This window comes from Cebidichthys violaceus, unplaced genomic scaffold, assembly GCF_023349555.1.
Source record: "Cebidichthys violaceus isolate CVI_PGR_0920_01 unplaced genomic scaffold, fCebVio1.0.p SCAF_9, whole genome shotgun sequence".
In the NCBI taxonomy this organism is placed as follows: Eukaryota; Metazoa; Chordata; class Actinopteri; order Perciformes; family Stichaeidae; genus Cebidichthys; species Cebidichthys violaceus.
In genome coordinates, this window is record NW_027176975.1 from 382495 (window position 1) to 401602 (window position 19108).

The window sequence follows — 19108 nt, forward strand, 5'->3', positions numbered from 1 at the left end:
CCTGAAAATTATCCGGCTAACTCAGTCAGCCAGGTACGAGGAACGGAGCCCTGTTCTGCCTGTTCTGTTCTGACCCTGCTTGTCTGGTTCTTGGACTTTGGATTTTCTACCTGAACCTTTTCATATTTGGTATCCTGAGTGACTGATCTCCTGGTTTGGATCTCGCCGGACCTGATAAGTAAACTGAACTTTCCTTCAAGTGTCTCATTGTCAGGCTTTTTGATTCAAGTCTGAACCAGTGAAAGTTACACAAAACAACTACAAAGAGACTCAAAACGACTACAAAGAGACTCTAAACAACTACAAAGAGACTCTAAACAACTACAAAGAGACTCAAAACAACTACAAAGAGACTCACCATGACTACAAAGAGACTCAAAACAACTACAAAGAGACTCAAAATAACTACAAAGAGACTCAAAGTGACTTCAAAGAGACTCAAAACAACTACATAGAGACTCAAAATAACTACAAAGAGACTCAAAGTGACTTCAAAGAGACTCAAAACAACTACAAAGAGACTCAAAACAACTACAAAGAGACTCACCATGACTACAAAGAGACTCAAAACAACTACAAAGAGACTCACCATGACTACAAAGAGACTCAAAACAACTACAAAGAGACTCAAAGTGACTTCAAAGAGACTCAAAGTGACTTCAAAGAGACTCAAAACAACTACAAAGAGACTCAAAACAACTACAAAGAGACTCACCATGACTACAAAGAGACTCAAAACAACTACAAAGAGACTCACCATGACTACAAAGAGACTCAAAACAACTACAAAGAGACTCAAAGTGACTTCAAAGAGACTCAAAGTGACTTCAAAGAGACTCAAAACAACTACAAAGAGACTCAAAACAACTACAAAGAGACTCACCATGACTACAAAGAGACTCAAAACAACTACAAAGAGACTCAAAGTGACTTCAAAGAGACTCAAAACAACTACAAAGAGACTCAAAATGACTACAAAGAGACTAAAAACAACTACAAAGAGACTCAAAACAACTACAAAGAGACTCAAAATGACTACAAAGAGATGAAACAACACAAAGAGACTCAACAACTATACAGTGTGAGTCTTGCTCCTATGAAGGAGAGCTGGTGAGGTGTTTTAGGGGCTGATTGTCTCATAATCCACCATATTGTAAAAAGAAGCTCCTCCTATATTATGTGTAAAGTTAGTTTTGTTCACTCTGACTGATTTCACAGCTGATGGAGAATATGTAGTGACAAATGAAGAATGTGTGAATCTAACGGGGCCAAGTTTGTTGAAATCTTCTGAATGATTTTGTGAGGAAAGACCTCTGCTGCCCTCTAGTGACCAAAGCTGAGAACATTGTTGTGAGTCTAGATTGTGTGAAACCTTACTAACTGACACGTTACCAACGCAGCATGTTTGAGCTGATGACTGGTTTTATAAAGCGTCTGTCTCCTTGAGAAACTCTTTTCAGGTTTGTTAGTACTAAATACTGTAGAAATTAAAATAAAATACCATAACTGGCCATCAGCGTCCAACACAATGAAACCAGTGAAAGCAGCACTCTGACAGTTGGGTGTGTTCCAGTTATGTAAATGAAAGCTTCCAGCTTCCTGAGCCCTCATTCCCTGAGTTCTCATCAAATGACGGATGAAGGACATGAACATGTCTGTCACGTTGCATTAGTGTATGTATTTATTGTATGTATTTGTACGCCATGTCTTTACTGAGTGCAATGTTAAAGCCTGACATTCGTTCTGATGACAGGTGGAGATGTTGGTAATGATGAGCTATTTATACCATGTAATGACATCAGGTGGAGACTTTAGTGACCTGATAACTACAGGCTGATCTCAAATCTTCCTCAGAGTGTACTTCATCAGAAGATTGTATTTGAGCAGCTGCATGATCGTCTGAATAATGATGATATATTAGATAAACTCCAGTCTGGCTATCGGACCAACCAAAGCACTGAAAGCGTTTTATTGAAGGTCGTAAATGACATGAGAGTTTCTTGTGATTCAAACAATGTGTCTGTCCTCTTTTTATTAGACTTGAGCGCTGACTGTGATTCTGTTGGTCATGACATTTTAATCAGTGGACTTGAGAGATTGGTAGGTCTCTCTGGAGCAGAGCTCCACTGGTTTCACTCGTCCTTGTCAGAAAGAAAAAACATGTTTTTACTGTCAGCCACTAAGATTATTGAACTTTTTTTTTACTGGTCGTCCTAGAAATCTTGAAGGAAATGACAGTTGATTCAGATCGCTGCAGTCAGGATCGTGACCACTAGAACAAACAGAGATCACATTAGCGCTCTGCTCGCATCACTACACTGGCTCCCCTGTGTCTCTTACAGTTGATGTTAAAGTCCTTGTACTGATCTACAAAGACTCGATCAAACACCTTCATTTAACAGCGACTGTCTTTCATTTCATGTCCCAACAAGAACTCTCAGATCTTCCACTGCCGTTCTTCTAGAAGAATTCTAGTGAGGTTCTTTCTGTTCTCATGGCCCTGAACTGTGGACCTCACTCCCCTTGGATCTTAGAACAGAAAACTCCCTTGGAAGCTTTAAAAATAAATGAAAGACCTGTCCTTTAATTTGACTTTTAATTAAGTTCAACTTAAATCCTTGTTCATGTTTTGTTGTATTGTAATTGTCGTGGCAGTTTTTTTTTTAAACTTATACGCCACTTCTGGATCTGCTGCACATGAGAAACCTTCAGCGATGGTTTGCAGTTACAGTCGATTCAGAACATCTCGTCAAGGTGGTTCTCCTGGTGTGAGTCCCCCATCACGTCCAGGTTTTCATGGACGAGTGGGAGCAGGAGGCTCGTGGACGGACTCCTCCCGTCATATCAACCTGCTGAAGCTTGTTGCTGTGGAGAAGGTGCTGAACCATCTCACTCCACCACTGAGGGGGAAACACGTGATGTTGAGGAGGGACAACACCACTGTGGAGCTGAACCTCAACAGACAGGAGGTTGTCAGACTCCCTATCCGTCACAGGGCAGCGGTGGCAGTGGTGATGTGGGAAGATTGTCACCTTTTCTCTATTATTCAAAATGAGAGAAAACACCCAGCTAGCTATACTGGAGACATTTTTACTGCAATAAAACACGTAAAAAACGTATCGTCAACTTAATGACAACATGGTGAATATAATCCAAGACAAATAATCTCCAACAAAATAAAGCCAGCTCAACTCTTATGTACTTTTCAAGTTCACATTATATTGTCCACGGACACGTTACCTAATAACGAATCCTCCGTCGCTTTGAGGATTACCCATAATCCTTTGCGTCTACTATTCAGTGCAGGTACACATTTACAACAGCAGGTGGCGTAGTTTTCCCATTTAGCGGGATTTAATCTGAACCTTTTCAACTGTGTTACACTGACGTCAGGCCTAAACTTGACTCGTTACCTGACTTGTTGTTCATTCTTGTGAAGCTCCATCATTTAAACATACAAGTCCCAAGGAGTCCTTCACCTCCTCTCCTATCAGTCCTTTCCTCTCCCCATAGAGTACGATGGGCGTCGACCCTTCTTCTGTCTAGTCCCTTTAGTGCTCCAATGATTCTAATTCCAATCGTTGACACGGATTGTAGAAATTCACCACGACCAACCCTTCATCCCCTAACCACACTTCAACATCTACATCTTCTATTTCTCCATCAGAAATACTTTACCTCACAAAAGGAGCACATCCTCCCCCATCTCCCCCTTCTCTCTCCCTTCTTATGCACACATATCCCTGAATCACACAATCAGAGTTTGGTTTAAGCCCCGTCTCTTCAACACACATTATATCTGTTTATCTTCTAAACCTTTAGCTTCTTCTCCATTTATCCACAGACTCCTCACATTCCACTACAGAATCATCCTGAGGACTAATCCTGTGAACAAGATTCTTTCTTTAACTCTTCCTGAACAGTTACACCATGAATATTTAAATATCTTGCTGCACTCTTTACTATTATTTCAATCTTCTCAGATCTCCCTTTTGTTTGGAATGTGTAGTTAACAACTTCAGCCATGAAATACACTTTTATCTGCTGCATTTCCACTTCCTTCTCTCTCTCTTCACACCCACCATATCCACACTATGTGCACATTTCAGCTCTGTCCTCACATCCATACTCATGTTCACCTCCACATCTTCTGCATTACGTCATATTTTAGGTATTGAAACATCTCAATGGGAGTGGAACATCAACTGTTACAGAGTAACTTCTATATCTGTCACAGTGACTTCATCGGCAACAAACTATCAACCCTCTCTCCTCCTCTTCTAGCTTCAGACGTTTAATCACAATCATTCTCCACCTCTTCCTCCACATATATACATATATACGTGTATATGTATATACATATATACGTGTATATGTATATATGCCTCTCACAAAGGGCCCATCTCTGGTCTTCTTCTCTCTCAACCACCATCATGTTCATGTTGCACTCTTTCTCCAGCTTCCTTGCTTCCTCTCTCTGCTCCTCGTTCTCACACTTGATCAACAGGCCTCCGTCACTCAGCACCGCCACCATCAACATGTCTCCACCTTTCTCCTTCAGCCCGTGAGTCAGCACCACCGGACTAACTTTCCTCAAATCCTTTCCTTCCTTGAAGCCCTGATCCTCAACAATCCTCCTCCTCCTCATCACCCTGCCTTCCTCTCTCCCTTTAAAACTACGAGCAGAGACACGACTGTGTCTCCTGACTCCTTTCTTCCTCCGTACTTCAGTCCACTTCTTCACATCCTCACTCCCTCCCTCTCATCACCATTCCTCCTTCCTTAGTCCAGTCACACATCACTTTATGAACTGAGCTCGTTTTTGTAAATTCCTCTTTTGTTTTTTCTTTTGAAAAGACACGCAAAGCAAGACAGGGGAATATTTCAAAATAAAAGTCAAGGCAATATAAATTCTTCTCTAGTCTGTGATGAACACATACCAGAGTAACATTAGAATAAAATACATGAATGAATATAAGTACATAAACGTGGTAGATGGAGTGTGTTACCATCAGTAGACGACTACATGCAGTTTAATATGTATTTATCCATGTACTCATCAAGAATGTAGTTTTCTATGAATGTGAGGCTTGTCTGATGTAGCTCAGTTCATCCTGTACTTTGATTAAAGTCATCTTGTGTTCAGAGTTGTTGCTGTTACCACTGATCTTCATGTCTCCACATATTGTGTTGTTGTTTCAGTGAACTCAGAGCTCAGACACATTTCAACAAGGTAATTCAAAGTGCTTCACATAAAACCATTAAAATCATCAAAACATAACGCAAAAGAAAAGGAGATTTAAAAACAATTAAGAACATTCATTAAAACACTAAGAAGCAGTTTAAGAAATAAAATAAAATACAATAGTAAAATGCAGAAATTGATTAATATCCTTGAATGTGGTTCAATCAAAGGCAGCAAACAGAAAAGTCTTCAGTCTGGATCTAAAGGAGCTGAGGGTCTCAGCAGACCTGCAGCTTTCTGGGACTTTGTTCCAGATATGTGGAGCAGAAGAACTGAACGCTGCTTCTCCATGTTTAGTTCTGACTCTGGGAACAGGAAGTAGACCGGTCCAGACCACCTGAGGGGTCGGGATGGTTCATGAGGTAGCAGCAGATCAGAGATGTATTTTGGCCCTAAACCATTCAGTACTTTATAAACCAACAGCAGGGTTTTAAAGTCAACTCTTTGTTGGACAGGAAGCCAGTGAAGACCTCAGAACTGGACTGATGTGATCCACTTTCTTGGTCTTAGTGAGAACTCTGAATCAGCTGCTGTTTTCTGACTGACTTTTTACAGAGACCTGTGAACACACCGTTACAGTAGTCCAGTCTACTGAAGATAAATGCATGGACAAGTTTTTCTTGTTTTTTCTGTTCTTCAGGTGATAGGAGGCTGATTTTGTGATTGTCTTGATGTGGTGTTCAGGTTGAGGTCTGAATCCATAACTACACCTAGGTTTCTGGCTTTGTTTCTGGTTTTTAACATCAGTGATTGAAGCTCAGCGCTGACTTTCAATCGTTCATCCTTGGTAACAAAAACACTTACTTCTGTTTTATCTTTGTTTAATGGAAGAACATTCTGGCTCATCCAGTTGTTGATTTGTTCAATGCATTTAGCAGTCCTTGTATGGTATTATAGTCTCCTGGTGATATAGCTATGTAGATTTGTGTGTCGTTTGCATAATTATGATAACACACTTTGTTGTTTTCCATAATCTGAGCTAGTGGAAGCATGTAGATGTTGAACAGAAGAGGCACCAGTATTGAACCTTGGGGAACACCACATGTCATTTTAGTCAGCTCTGATGTGTAATTAGCTACAGACACAAAGTATTCTCTGTCCTTCAAGTAGGATTCAAACCAGTTAAGAGCTGTGCCAGAGAGTACCACCCAGATTTTTAGTCTTTCTAGTAGTATGTCATAGTCGACAGTGTCGAATGCAGCACTGAGATCCAGTAATACTAAGACTGAAGTTCTGCCATTGTCTGTGGATGTAGTCTCAGTACTGTGGTGCTGTCGAAAGCCTGACTGGAAGACATCAAAACTGTTATTTACAGCCAAGAAGTTGTTCAGTTGTTGAAAAAACGCTTTTTCAATTATTTTACTTAAAAGTGGGAGGTTTGATATTGGCCTATAATGTTTCATTGTTGCGGAGTCTAAATTAGCTTTCTTTAGGAGTGGTTTAATAACTGCAGTGTTTAGGGCTTGTGGGAAGACACCTGAGAGAAGGGATGTGTTTACAATCTGTAACAGATCAGTGGTCAAGCAGCTCGAAATATTTTTGAAAAAGTGTGTTGGTAGAATATCGGAGCAGCAGGAGGATGACTTCAGATGTTGAATAATGTCTTCTAGGCTTCTAAGGTTGATTGAATGAAATTGTGTCACGATATTTGAATGGACGTTCTTCAGAGATGGGACAACACATATCCTGTGGTTGGTGAGGAGGCACTGACTGCTCGTCTAATCTTCTGAATGTTGTCACATTGATTGCATGCCCGGGTGGACTGGAGCTCAGCAGCTACTGACACTGGAGGGTTTGTTAGCCTGTCGACGGTACACAGTAAATTCCCCAGTGTCAAATATACAGTGTCAAAGTATATTGACTCTTTCAGAGTTATTTCAACACCAGCAAGAGTAAAACGCCCCCAGTGTTGATTTAATTGTTCACTGCTACAAGACGTATCGTACTCTGGTAAGAACTCCGTACTCTGGTAAGAACTCCGTACTCTGGTAAGTACTCCGTACTCTGGTAAGAACTCCGTACTCTGGTAAGTACTCCGTACTCTGGTAAGAACTCCGTACTCTGGTAAGTACTCCGTACTCTGGTAAGAACTCCGTACTCTGGTAAGAACTCCGTACTCTGGTAAGTACTCTGTACTCTGGTAAGAACTCTGTACTCTGGTAAGCTCCTCCCACTTCCTTCTCCTTTCAAACAGATCATGAATTTCGCCGCCATTTTGCACTTCTCCACAGACTGTGGTAAGTTTCTCTAAATCACGTATGAAAGCAAATTTTGGTATTTCAGCAGAAAATAATAATTATAATAACTTAATATTGTTGTTCAACATACACACAGTTGTTTTTGTGTCTTGAAGAATAGCAGAGGGCGAACCTGACAGAGTTGAAAGCTAACGTTAGCTCACATGTGCTCGCACACTAAGCTAGCTAGGCTAACTAGCTAGCATCAAACTCAACAATGTGGGCAAGAGACGTGAATGTGGAGGATGGACAGAGTTGTATTGTTTTCAATGTCCATAGATGACAGTAAAATATCAAACACTGCGTGTGTGTGGAGTTGTGATATTATCAGGGACAAACCTTCCCTTTGAGTGCATGCACTCCGACAACATGTTTAGTTTTATTGTTTAAGTGTGATATGTATATACTGGACATGGTAAAGTAGAAAATTAAAAACTCTTCAAAGTGTTCTGTTGAAGAGTTACAAAGGAGTACATTTAAAACAAGGTGTTGGGTAAGAATTACACTAAGGGAGTAAATACAAGAGGAACTATGTTTTAACACTGGCAGGAGTCAGTTAAAATCAACACTGTATTTGGAGTAATTCCTTAATCAACACTCAGAGTCAAGTAGGTCTAACACTCATGAAGAGAAACTTCATGAGAGTTCATTTTGATTAACACTCAAAAAGACACTACGAGTGTTATTTACATCATAGTGTAACCTTTGAGTAACACTTCTCAGTGTGAAAGATGAACTCTGAAATGTAACACTGTGTCCAGTGTAACTCTGACTCTGTAGATAAGTGACCACATGTTCACTGACTCAGTGTTACATTTGACTCTTTAACTGTTAAATTGACTCTGTTGATTTTACTGTGTAGCAAATAAGGCGCGTGTATTGTTCTTGTTTCTGGTTATGGTGTCAGAGAAGAAGGACTGCCTTAAGATATGAATTATAATGGTGAAGTCTCTCTTCATGGATGTCTCAGTGAACCTGCGCTCAGCTTTCTCTCTCTGTTCTCTATTCGGACCAGCATAGCTTCAAGGAGACCTTTGCTTCCCCGAGACGACCTCCGCTTTAGTGGGAGCGACGGCATCAACAGCATGTTTAACTGTAGAATGGAAGGTGTCTACGAGCTGGTGGACTGAGATGCAGGAGAACTTCTGAATGAACAGTTCACCGGCGTCTTCAGAGACGCTTTGTCACAACCTCGGTTTGGACGTTTGAGTGAAAGGAGATCGCAAAGAATCTCAAAGAAAACACAGATGATCGGAGAGAGCAACGTCAGTCACAGCAGACTGTAGAAGACTGGAGACGTTAAAGTGTTTCACATCTCTACCACTAGGTGTCACTACACGTGTGTTTAAAGCATACATGTTCTCATATGGAGCTGTTCTTTGTTCGTCATCTGATTGATACACATGTTTAATGATGCTCCTTTCATCTCACACTTCATGGTCATGCTTCAGTTGGACTTTACTGTCGTGGGACTGCTGCCACCTGCTGGTGGACTCAAGAAGTCCACCAGCCTCACAGGAAGAGGACCAGGAACGGAGACCAGGGACAGAGACCAGAGACAGAGACCAGAGACAGAGGACCAGAGACAGAGACCAGGGACAGAGACCAGGGACAGAGACCAGAGACAGAGACCAGAGACAGAGGTCCAGAGAAAGAGGACCAAAGAGAGAGACCAGGGACAGAGATCAGAGACAGAGACCAGAGACAGAGGACCAGGGACCAGAGACCAGAGACAGAGACCAGGGACCAGGGACCAGAGACCAGGGACAGAGACCAGAGACAGAGAATAATATTAAAGTAAATAATTCATGCATAGAAATCGGTCCTGATCTTATAAACAGGACACAGTATAAATACCACAGGACACAGTATAAATACCACAGGACACAGTATAAATACCACAGACTGTGTATAAATACTCAATGCAGTTTGTTAAAGAGGAAACAGACTACAGAGAGAAAACTCCTCTACAGTGATGATTACTGTGTCTTTATTAGTTACTATGATGATATTATATTTATATTATATATCTCCAGCTGTGATCAGCTGATCCTCCGTCATCAGAAACAGACGTAGCTTCATGTGACGCACCGAGGAAAGGACGTCTCTTATCTCGTTTCCTCTCTCCTTGCGTGACGGCCCCTCCCTTCCTGCTCCTCTTTAGTTTCTCTTCTGGAGCTCGTGGTGTCACAGCTTCTTCTTCTTCTTCTAAAGGTTAGTGAGAGACTCTTTTCACTGAGGGACTCTTGGAGGACTCTTTGGTCCTTCGGGTCCAGCAGAAACTGGTTCAAGTGGTCTTCAGAGGAGGACCAGTGAAGAAGAACAGAGCAACACGTCACAAAGTCTTCAGTGCGCGTGTCGCTCCTTCTCTCCTCGTGAAGGAACCAAAGTGACTTTTGAGTTCAGTCTCGCGAGAAGAAGTAACAGAAATACTTGATGTTTTTCTTCAGTCAGCTGAACTCAAATGATTTAAAGTGAAGTTTAGTGTGTACAGGATGACGTCATCGTCCGCCCTAAAGCTGCCGCACATCACTCCAAGGAGTACTTCCGGTCCGGATTTCAAAGTAAAGGATCGCGTGAGTTCTTTGTGATTAAGGAACAGAAGAGTAATTTAAGATCCTGTTATTTATTATTATTTAGACTACAGTCAGATATAATATGAAGTATTTTACTGTGTACTATGTGAATAATCTAATGTCAAAGTTCCTTCAGAGACCAAGACTCATTATTTTTGTCTTAATTCACAAAGTACACAGTAAAATACTTCATAGTAGTACTGACTGTAGTCTAAATAGTACTGAGTCCAAATAACAGGATCTTAATTTACTGTTCTGTTCCTTAATCCCAAATAACGTAAACTAAAAGACACGCAACCCTTTACTTTGAAATGGACCGGAAGTACTCCTTGGAGGGATGTGCGGCAGCTTTAGAGCGGACGATGACGTTGTTTTTAACTACAGCCTGTCCCGAAGTGACGCACTCGTGTCTACATTTCACAAAGTGCAATTGTCTGGTCCAGCCAGCTGCCAGTTAAACACACATCATACATGAGCACATCTACCTACTGTTTATTCCATTAGTTTGTATTTAGTAGATCACAGTCGTAAAGTAAAGAAATCGTGCGGGAGACCCTCTTGATCATACCAAGCGCTCCTCAGAGCCTCGCCGCGATTGGCATTAACGTCAGTCTTCCTTCAGTGCAGAGTGATTTTCATCAGAAGTCAGTCCGCTGTCGCAGAGTTCAAACACATTTGTTTAATCTATATTGTATTTCTCAATCAACAGGTTGTCTGTTCGTAGTGCGCGCCGTGTTTGAACCGCAGTTTCGATCCCTATTCTTTCTCAGCTGGATGTTGTTAGGATGTCTTGCTAACGTTAGTTCAGTTCTTCCACAGGTTCCACTTAGGAGTCACAATGTTGGAGTTTTTCTCATCGAAATAGAGGAGCGGTGTTTCAAAGAGAAGTGATCATCTCGTTAACGTCAAACTCACTTCCTCATTAAACCTCCGGCGTCATGGCAAAATGAGATCGTCTGCCAGGAGCTGACCGTCGTTTGAGACACCGGTCCGCTCACGATTGTTTAGTTTGCCATCGGTCAAATTCAATAGTTGTGAATGAGAAATGAAGGTTAAGGCTTTGGGTAAGCAGAGGGCTACACGGAGTTGGCATGACTTATATGATAAAACGCTAACTTTTACATGATAATGTTTGTTTTATGACCAAATACTGTAACATTTTAATTCAAGTTGAGCTGAACTTGAATATTTGTTTTTGACTTCTAACAGAAATACTCATAAATGCATATCAACATATGTGTGATTTGTGTTGCCCTCTCCTCTGTTCCTCAAAGACTTTTTGATTTGTCTTTAGTCTGTCTTTGTGAAAAGCTGAAATATGATCCTGGGTATTTTGGTATTTTCTTTATATTTTAAGCAAGATGCAGTCTACCACGTATGTTTTTGTGTGTATAAACACATCATGGCAATATTTTAGCATTTAAAAACCGCAGCTCAGCGAAATTGTATTAATATTATTCGCTTACAGAAACACCGAGTATCACGTTTCAGCTTTTAAGACGCGATGAAAGAAATGCAAAAATACCCTGTGGACCAGAGGTTAGCCCAGAGGTGGGGTGGGATTTTAGGTCTCCATGGCAACAAGACAACCCATCATGCAGTACATAGGTCAGGTCTGGGCCAGCAGCACCTTGGTAATCTGACATCAGTATGTGGGTCAGAACTGGGCCACAGCGTTTTACGATATGTTTAAACGCACCGGGCCAGCTCACGTTTCATCTGACAGTAGATTGGCCAGTTTCAGGCCGAGGACCCGGGTGTCAGAAGAACCGCAACAATGGGCCGCATGAATTTTGCTATCTGGGTATTGTTCTTCTGTTTATTATTATTATTAATATGAATATGAATATTATTGTTCTTTTGATGTTTGTTATTATGAATAATAATGATATTATTGTGATGATTATGAGTAGTATATAGGGTACACCAATGCGCGTGCACGTGAAACATTTTTTTTTAAAAAAATTTTAATTATTTTTTTATAAAATTTGCATAATCGTCTGAAACCGGCATCTTATATACGTATATACTGTAGTGGGGTGTTATTCTACATCCTTATAGGGGGTGAATTAAGTGTTTAATGTGTAAAAACTGCTCTGCAGTGCTCCTCAAGTGTAGTGCACCTGTTCCATCAGCAGAAGTACAGGCTGAAAACTGGCATGTTGTTGCGCGAGCACGAGGGCTCGGGTGTTCGTATGGGGGGGTGTTATTTGGGAGGGGGTAGGATATATATATACACAGAGTATACTAATGCATTTCAAAACACTTTGGCTCTGGATTTTGGAGGATCACATCCTGTCTCAGTTCAACAACGTCTGTGGCTCTCTTTTTTTTTTTGGCAGAGCTCTCAACTAACTGATCTACCTATCAAACATGTCCTTTCCCAATTATATGGATGACTCTCCTGCTACCGACGGAGGAGCTGGAGGTATGTCTACAGACAATATGCCCGATGCTGTGGATGCACCGCGTCAAAAGAGGCGTAGAAGGGCCGGTCTTACTAGTGAGAAGGCCGGGGATACAGAGATAGTAACCGAGGGAGACACTGGGTATGTTTACATAGTGGGCTACAAGGATGGGAACGTGACATTTGCCAGTGGTATCAGTCCTGATTCTGAGTTTGCGGAGGGACACATGTCTGTAAAAGACTGGAAGCATTTTCGTTCTGTTGTCTGTGTGGGGATGGGTCATCAGGATGCGGCAGTGGTGGGTTACGCGCACCAGTGGAGCAGTGTTATGGGTCCTAAAATGCATCATGTGGTAGCAAGTCCCTTTAGACGTCCAGATGACTGTGTTTCTGAGCGCCTGTGAAGATCGTGAGCGTATGTTTGCATCACATGGAGATGGGCGGAGCATCTGCAGACGGATACAGTTGATGATTTTGATTTGTGGTTTAAAATTGTTTTCTTTATCCAGTGGTGTGACTGGGAGACTATGCAAAAAGTGTTTGCATAGTCTTGCTGGTCCTGCTTGCACCAGCAGGACCCCAACAGAACTTGATAGGGTAGGTTGTATTATAAACAATATCAATATATATATATTTATAAAATGTTTTTTATTTTCTACAAGCAACTAAAAGTCTTATTGTTTTTTTCCAGATTTTGATTTAGACAACTATGCTCCGCTATCATCCGACAACTGATCACCCCCCTCGATGTCACCACCACCAACCCCTCCTTCTAAGCCTCAGTCGCCTCTACGGGTCTACATTCCGCTTGCAGCAGCAGCAGATGCCATGAACAATCGATCCACCAGCATACGGATCATGCGACACTCCCCCTCGTTGACACCTCGGCTCTATATGAATGCAGTGAAGGATCATCTCCCCGTCCTCCCCCCCCCTCCTCCTCCTTCTCCGATGAGCGGCCCCCAGGCCGCAACTCCCCTCACCGACATGCATCTGTCTGACAACGCCGTGGACGAAGATTTCCCCGCTGCAGTGGCATGTGAGGTGTTCCTAGATGAGATTAAAACATGTGTTTTATATGTTATGGACAAAGTTCTGAACAAATACAGGTTGGAGAAATGCATTGGGTGTCAGGTTAATCATCCCAGCCAGAAACACCACGAATGTTTGTGGCCCCTTGTAGAGGGTTACTATGACCACCATAGAGGAGCTGAAGGACCGGCTATGGTCCGATCGGTTTATTCCAGGCGTACACCATTATCTGCATTCCCAGGGTATACATGCATGTCTTGCCCGCATCCACGGAGCGGCAGAGAGCGTGCTGCACGAGCTGAAAAAAGTTGACGGCATCTATGAGGAAATGTCTATAATCCATGATGCGGTGACGGGAGATGACAGATTACCACAGCTACTAAAGATGGGGGAATACTGGGTTGCGGGGGATGTGTAAAATAAAAATAAAACCCGTGATCTTTTATTTTTATTTTTATTTTGTATTTTTATTTTTTTTTAGAAGTGTGTGTGTGTGATTTTGTATTGTATAAGGATGCCACAGTGTGTGTTTTTGTACAAGATTACTGAATAAAATATGTTGTAACAGAGAAGGTGTTGTCATTTATACATCGGGTCTCTAACATGGAGAGAACGCTACAAAAGATTTATTATGATCCATCTCATCCAGGAGGTGTAGCCAGTGTGTCTAAACTTCGTAATGCCGTCAGAGAAAGCACAGCAGTGACTCCCTCACTGGATGTAGTTCACAGATTTTTATTAGCGCAAGATGTGTACACACTTCATGCCAGAGCGGCTGTACATTTTCCTAGGAATAGGGTTTTGGTCAGTGGTATTGACAAGCAATTTCAGATCGATCTAGTTGATATAAGCGAATATGCAGCGGAAAACGACCAGGTGCGATATTTATTAATGTGCATCAATGTATTTTCAAAATATGCATGGGTTAGATGTCTGGCCAACAAATCAGGTCCCGCGGTTACAAAGGCTTTTAAAGACATTCTGAGTGAGGGGCGTGTCCCGGTGAAACTTCAAACAGATGACGGCACAGAGTTTTATAATAAGCAGTTTCAACATCTATTGGCCCAGTATACAATTACGCATTTTTCAACATCGAATGAGACTAAGGCCAGCGTAGCGGAGCGCTTTCACAGAACATTCAAGACGAGTATGTGGAGATATTTGACTTCTTTTAATTCACTCAGATATGTGGATGTGGTTCAGGATCTGGTTAATGCCTACAACAACACATATCACAGGTCAATAAAGATGCATCCCTCGGCTGTAAATAAAGACAATGAAAATATTGTCTTCAAACACTTGTACAAGGATAAGCCTCAGCAGACGGTGGTCTTTAAATTTAACCAGGGAGACACAGTGAGAATATCAAAACTCAGAGGAGTGTTTAGGAAAGGTTATAAGCAGACATTTACTGATGAGCATTTTACAATAGCGAAACGCATGGCCAGAGAGCCGCCTGTTTATAAATTATCAGATTGCACGGGAGAGACTGTGAAAGGGACATTTTATGAGAGTGAGCTACAAAAAGTGATTATCGGTAAAAACAAGGTGTTTAAAATAGAAAAAATATTATCTAGAAAAGGTGCTAAGGGTAAAAAAATGGTCCTTGTAAAGTGGCTGGGGTGGCCTGAGAAGTTTAACTCCTGGATCCCCGAAAAAGATATGGTGGAGGTCTGATAAAACACGGGGACACTCTGCTTAAGTGTTCACTCCTAAATAGGTGCTTGGGCCGAAGCTACGTAGTTGTGACCATGAACGTTTTTTATGTCACATTACCCAGTAACGCCTCATTGGGTGTATATCCCAATAACAAGATATGGAGCTACAGGACAAAATTAGCAAAACCTATCGTGCTGAGCGAGCCCTATGAGGTGGGACTCATAGAGTTACAGTACCTGATGATGATGATGACCTCAGTCATCATCAGTAGGATGACTGAGGTCTAGAACTGCACAGACCTCAGTCATCCTACTGAACCCGGGGTATCATGAGTCTATATACAATATAGTGTCAGAGTTTAATGAAAAAGCAGGCAAGGGGCCTGTTATGCATTATTCTAATATGGAGAAGCGCATATGGCTTACGGGGACCAGAGGAACAACATTAACATTCAAAGGACAGTTGGCCAGGATACTGGGCTTCAACCCCGGGGAGCCTGTTGTATCACCCGACGATATGTATGGCAAGATGTGCTATGCCCCTCACCCACCCGACATACACGCGGGTCTTTATAATATATATGTTTATACCGACATAGTGGATTATCAGCTAGTGGGCGACAGCCATGTGCCACTCCTGAGGTGTATAAATGTGGCTGATGAACAACGAAGTATCCCCACTCTGACCTATGACAGGCCGCACTACGCTGCTCTCTCCAAAAGAGTTATTGACAATATTGAGATAGCTCTAAAAAAACGACCAGAACAAATATATCGCTTTTTCACACAGAAAAGTGATTGTCAAGCTACACTTTAGACCGATAAAACAGTTTTTCTAAAGACTCTTAGGGAAATATGGCGTATACTCCATACATCCGCGATGATGCCAGATATATGGCCTACTATATGAACCAGGCCGGAGGTGATTTAGCTGGCTTTATGGGCGCTAGTACGCAGTACGGCAATGGCCTAGGAGGAATGTTTCGTAGTCTATTCAGGATGGCGGTGCCTTTGTTAAAAAGGGGGTTCAGCCTGGTCCAGCCTCATTTAAAGACAGCAGCCACTAATATAATAGGAGACATGGTGTCAAATATAGCTAAAGGCACATTTTCAAACAAGCAGGAGGGACAGGGAATGTTAGTGCACACATCCAGGGCTTCGAAAAGACCTCCTTCTACTAGAGGGCGTAGCCAGTCGGGCTCAAAAAAACATAAAACAACGGGGAAAAAACCGAGAGCTGTCAAAAAGAAAGCGGGCACCGGACGCAGCAGAGCTCTGAACAAACGCTCCAAGATTTTGTTGAAAGACATATCTTAAGGTGGAAAAAAATAAAACAAAAGATGGCGCTCATTCATAATCCATCTGCAGAATGCGTGAAGACGGAATTGGATCTGTTCACAGTTCCATACACCCAGACGACCATCGAGAAATCTACATTTATCGAAATCCCACCCGTATCGGCAATAACAGACACAGGCCCCCTGGAGTTTTATATATCATCCAGCGGAGAAGACTACATTGATCTGAATGACACATATATGTTTATGCGAGTGAAAATCACTAAAGCGGACGGAACAAACTTAGCTGTTCCAACAGATGTGGGGTTTATAAACTACCCAGGATGCACCCTGTTCTCCCAGGTCGACATAATGCTGGGAGATAGACTTATTACACAATCCTCAAACACATACCCTAACCCTTCAGCACGGGCCTGTTTTGTAAAGACACAGGGGGTCATTGGACGACACGTCCATAAATGGTGACAATAAGGGACTAGAGCAGCGAGGAAAGTATACCGGAGGAAGCCGTACAGTGGAGTTGATTACACCGATACATGCAGATTTGTTTTTTCAGGAAAAACTATGACTTAACGTGTTGACATTTCTCTGAAATTCATGCGCTCTAAGAATGAATTCTCTCTGATGACAGCCACAGCTGACGAATACCGGGTTAAGATCGTGTCAGCTGGTATATTTGTGAAAAAAGTGGCTGTTGCCCCACCAGTCAGACTGGCCCACAGTAGGGCATTACAGCATACAAATGCTAAATATGCTATCGACAGAGTGGCTTTGAAAACATTCTCCATCCCGGCTGGGACGAGGGTACGCAACCAGGAAAACCTCTACATAGGACAGGTCCCTAAATTCATCATTATCGGCTTTGTCGACAACGAGCGGTATACAGGGAGCTATGCACGTAATCCCTTTCATTTTGGACACTATGATACAGAGTATATGAGTCTACATGTCGATGGACATTCTTATCCGGCGAAACCTTTTCAACCACTCTTCCAGAGAGGCCACTACACCAGAGAATATTATCAAATGATACAGACAACAGGTCGTCATTTAAAAGACAGATCGTTAGCTGTGACTCGGGGCTACACCCTGTTCTGTTTTAATCTGGAACCCGACGACGGAAGCGCGGGGAATGTATCGCTAATTAAAACGGGGAATGTGCGAATGGAAGCCCGTTTCAGAGTTCCCCTACCTCGCACAGTTAATCTCATACGCTATGCTGTTTTTGACTCGGTTATCGAGATATCAAACAGACGCCAAGTGTTATTGGATTACTACTAAAACACTATGAATACCATAGAATTGACTAGTGTTGTTAGAAAGCGAATTATTAATGGTACAGATTTTATGGGGGTCCTAGCAAGCGATCAGCTCCCAAAAGCCCCCGTGTGTAAATACCCCGCTATGTTGATTGTAAACACCCACCCTTCTAATATGCCGGGTGAGCAGTGGGTAGCTATCTGTATTACAAAACACAGGAACGGCTATTTCTTTGACAGTTTTGGGAACCCTCCAGATAGTGTCATGTTTCCAGAGACAATAGTTCATTTCCTCAAGAACAACTGTATGGATATATCATATTCTAGAAAACAGGTGCAGAATAATTTTGCTACAACATGTGGACAGCACTGTGTGTTTTTTCTATGGCGCATGCAGAAAGGAATGTCTTATTCAAGTGTGTTAGACTTGTATGGTAATAATCCTGTTAATAATGATGCAATGGTTACCCCATTTGTTAACAATGTACAACCTGATGTGTGTTGTGGGGATCATTTTGCTTGTGTACAATGTGTAAGCTAATGATTCAGTGTGATGTAGCGTGGATAACTTTTTGAAAAAAATAAATAAATATAGAATACAACTTTATCAACAAAGAAAATCATTTTTATTTCACATATTTGCAGGTAATACAACATTAACAGCAACATCAAAAAGAAAAAGCAATTTTATTTAACTGTTTCATGGAATACACACAATCAAACGTTTGTACAGGCGTTGCTGCGCAGCATAGAGGAAAAAAAAAATATATATATATATATATATATTAAAATACATTCAATATGTCAAAGGTGTAGAGAAACACATAAATCAAGAAAAAAAAAAAAAAAAAACAATATCAAAAACCCTGCCATGTATCAGACCTCCTCTTTTTTGATTTTGATGTCTTAAGTGATGGGCTATACAAGGGTGAAGCATCTAGAGAGCGGTTCATCCTGGACAGACAGGTCTACCAATGGGAGTAAAACGCCTCTTAGCAGAGCGTGTAACCCCCTCATCATCATCATCATCATCATCATCATCAGTATAATCATCATTAACAGTGTCATTAGTCATTTTAAATTCTGCAATAGCCCTACGCACCTTTGTGTTGGGGATGGCAGATAGCGGTACATTTAAATCAGCTAAGGCTTTTAAAAAAAGTCCCCAATCAGTAGGTCTAGAACTGTCTAAACATTATGTGCTGCAGTGACACTTTTCACTAAATCATACAGGTGTGAACCTCTAACCTGGTGGTTATCTGTGATAATGTCACCCTGATCGGTCCATGATATAGTTTTGTTTTTTTTAGCATGAGTTAAGGAATCCAAAATGTATTGAGCATTTTTCTTGCTCCTTTTCGGTATGTGTTTTATAACAGACCCTACAATCAGGTCC

The 19108-nt window shown here is 41.7% G+C and overlaps 1 long non-coding RNA gene across 2 annotated transcripts; it reads left to right on the forward strand.

Moving 5' to 3' along the window:
• The first annotated feature begins 9613 nt into the window (after window positions 1-9613).
• Window positions 9614-14069, forward strand: LOC137866865 (uncharacterized). Of its 2 annotated transcripts, XR_011102141.1 has the most exons (3): window positions 9614-9696; window positions 12401-13062; window positions 13157-14069. It is a non-coding gene; the product is annotated as an uncharacterized lncRNA (long non-coding RNA). The 2 variants fall into 2 exon arrangements; XR_011102140.1 differs by lacking the exon at window positions 9614-9696 and having other exon boundaries at window positions 9707-13062.
• The last annotated feature ends 5039 nt before the right edge of the window (window positions 14070-19108 follow it).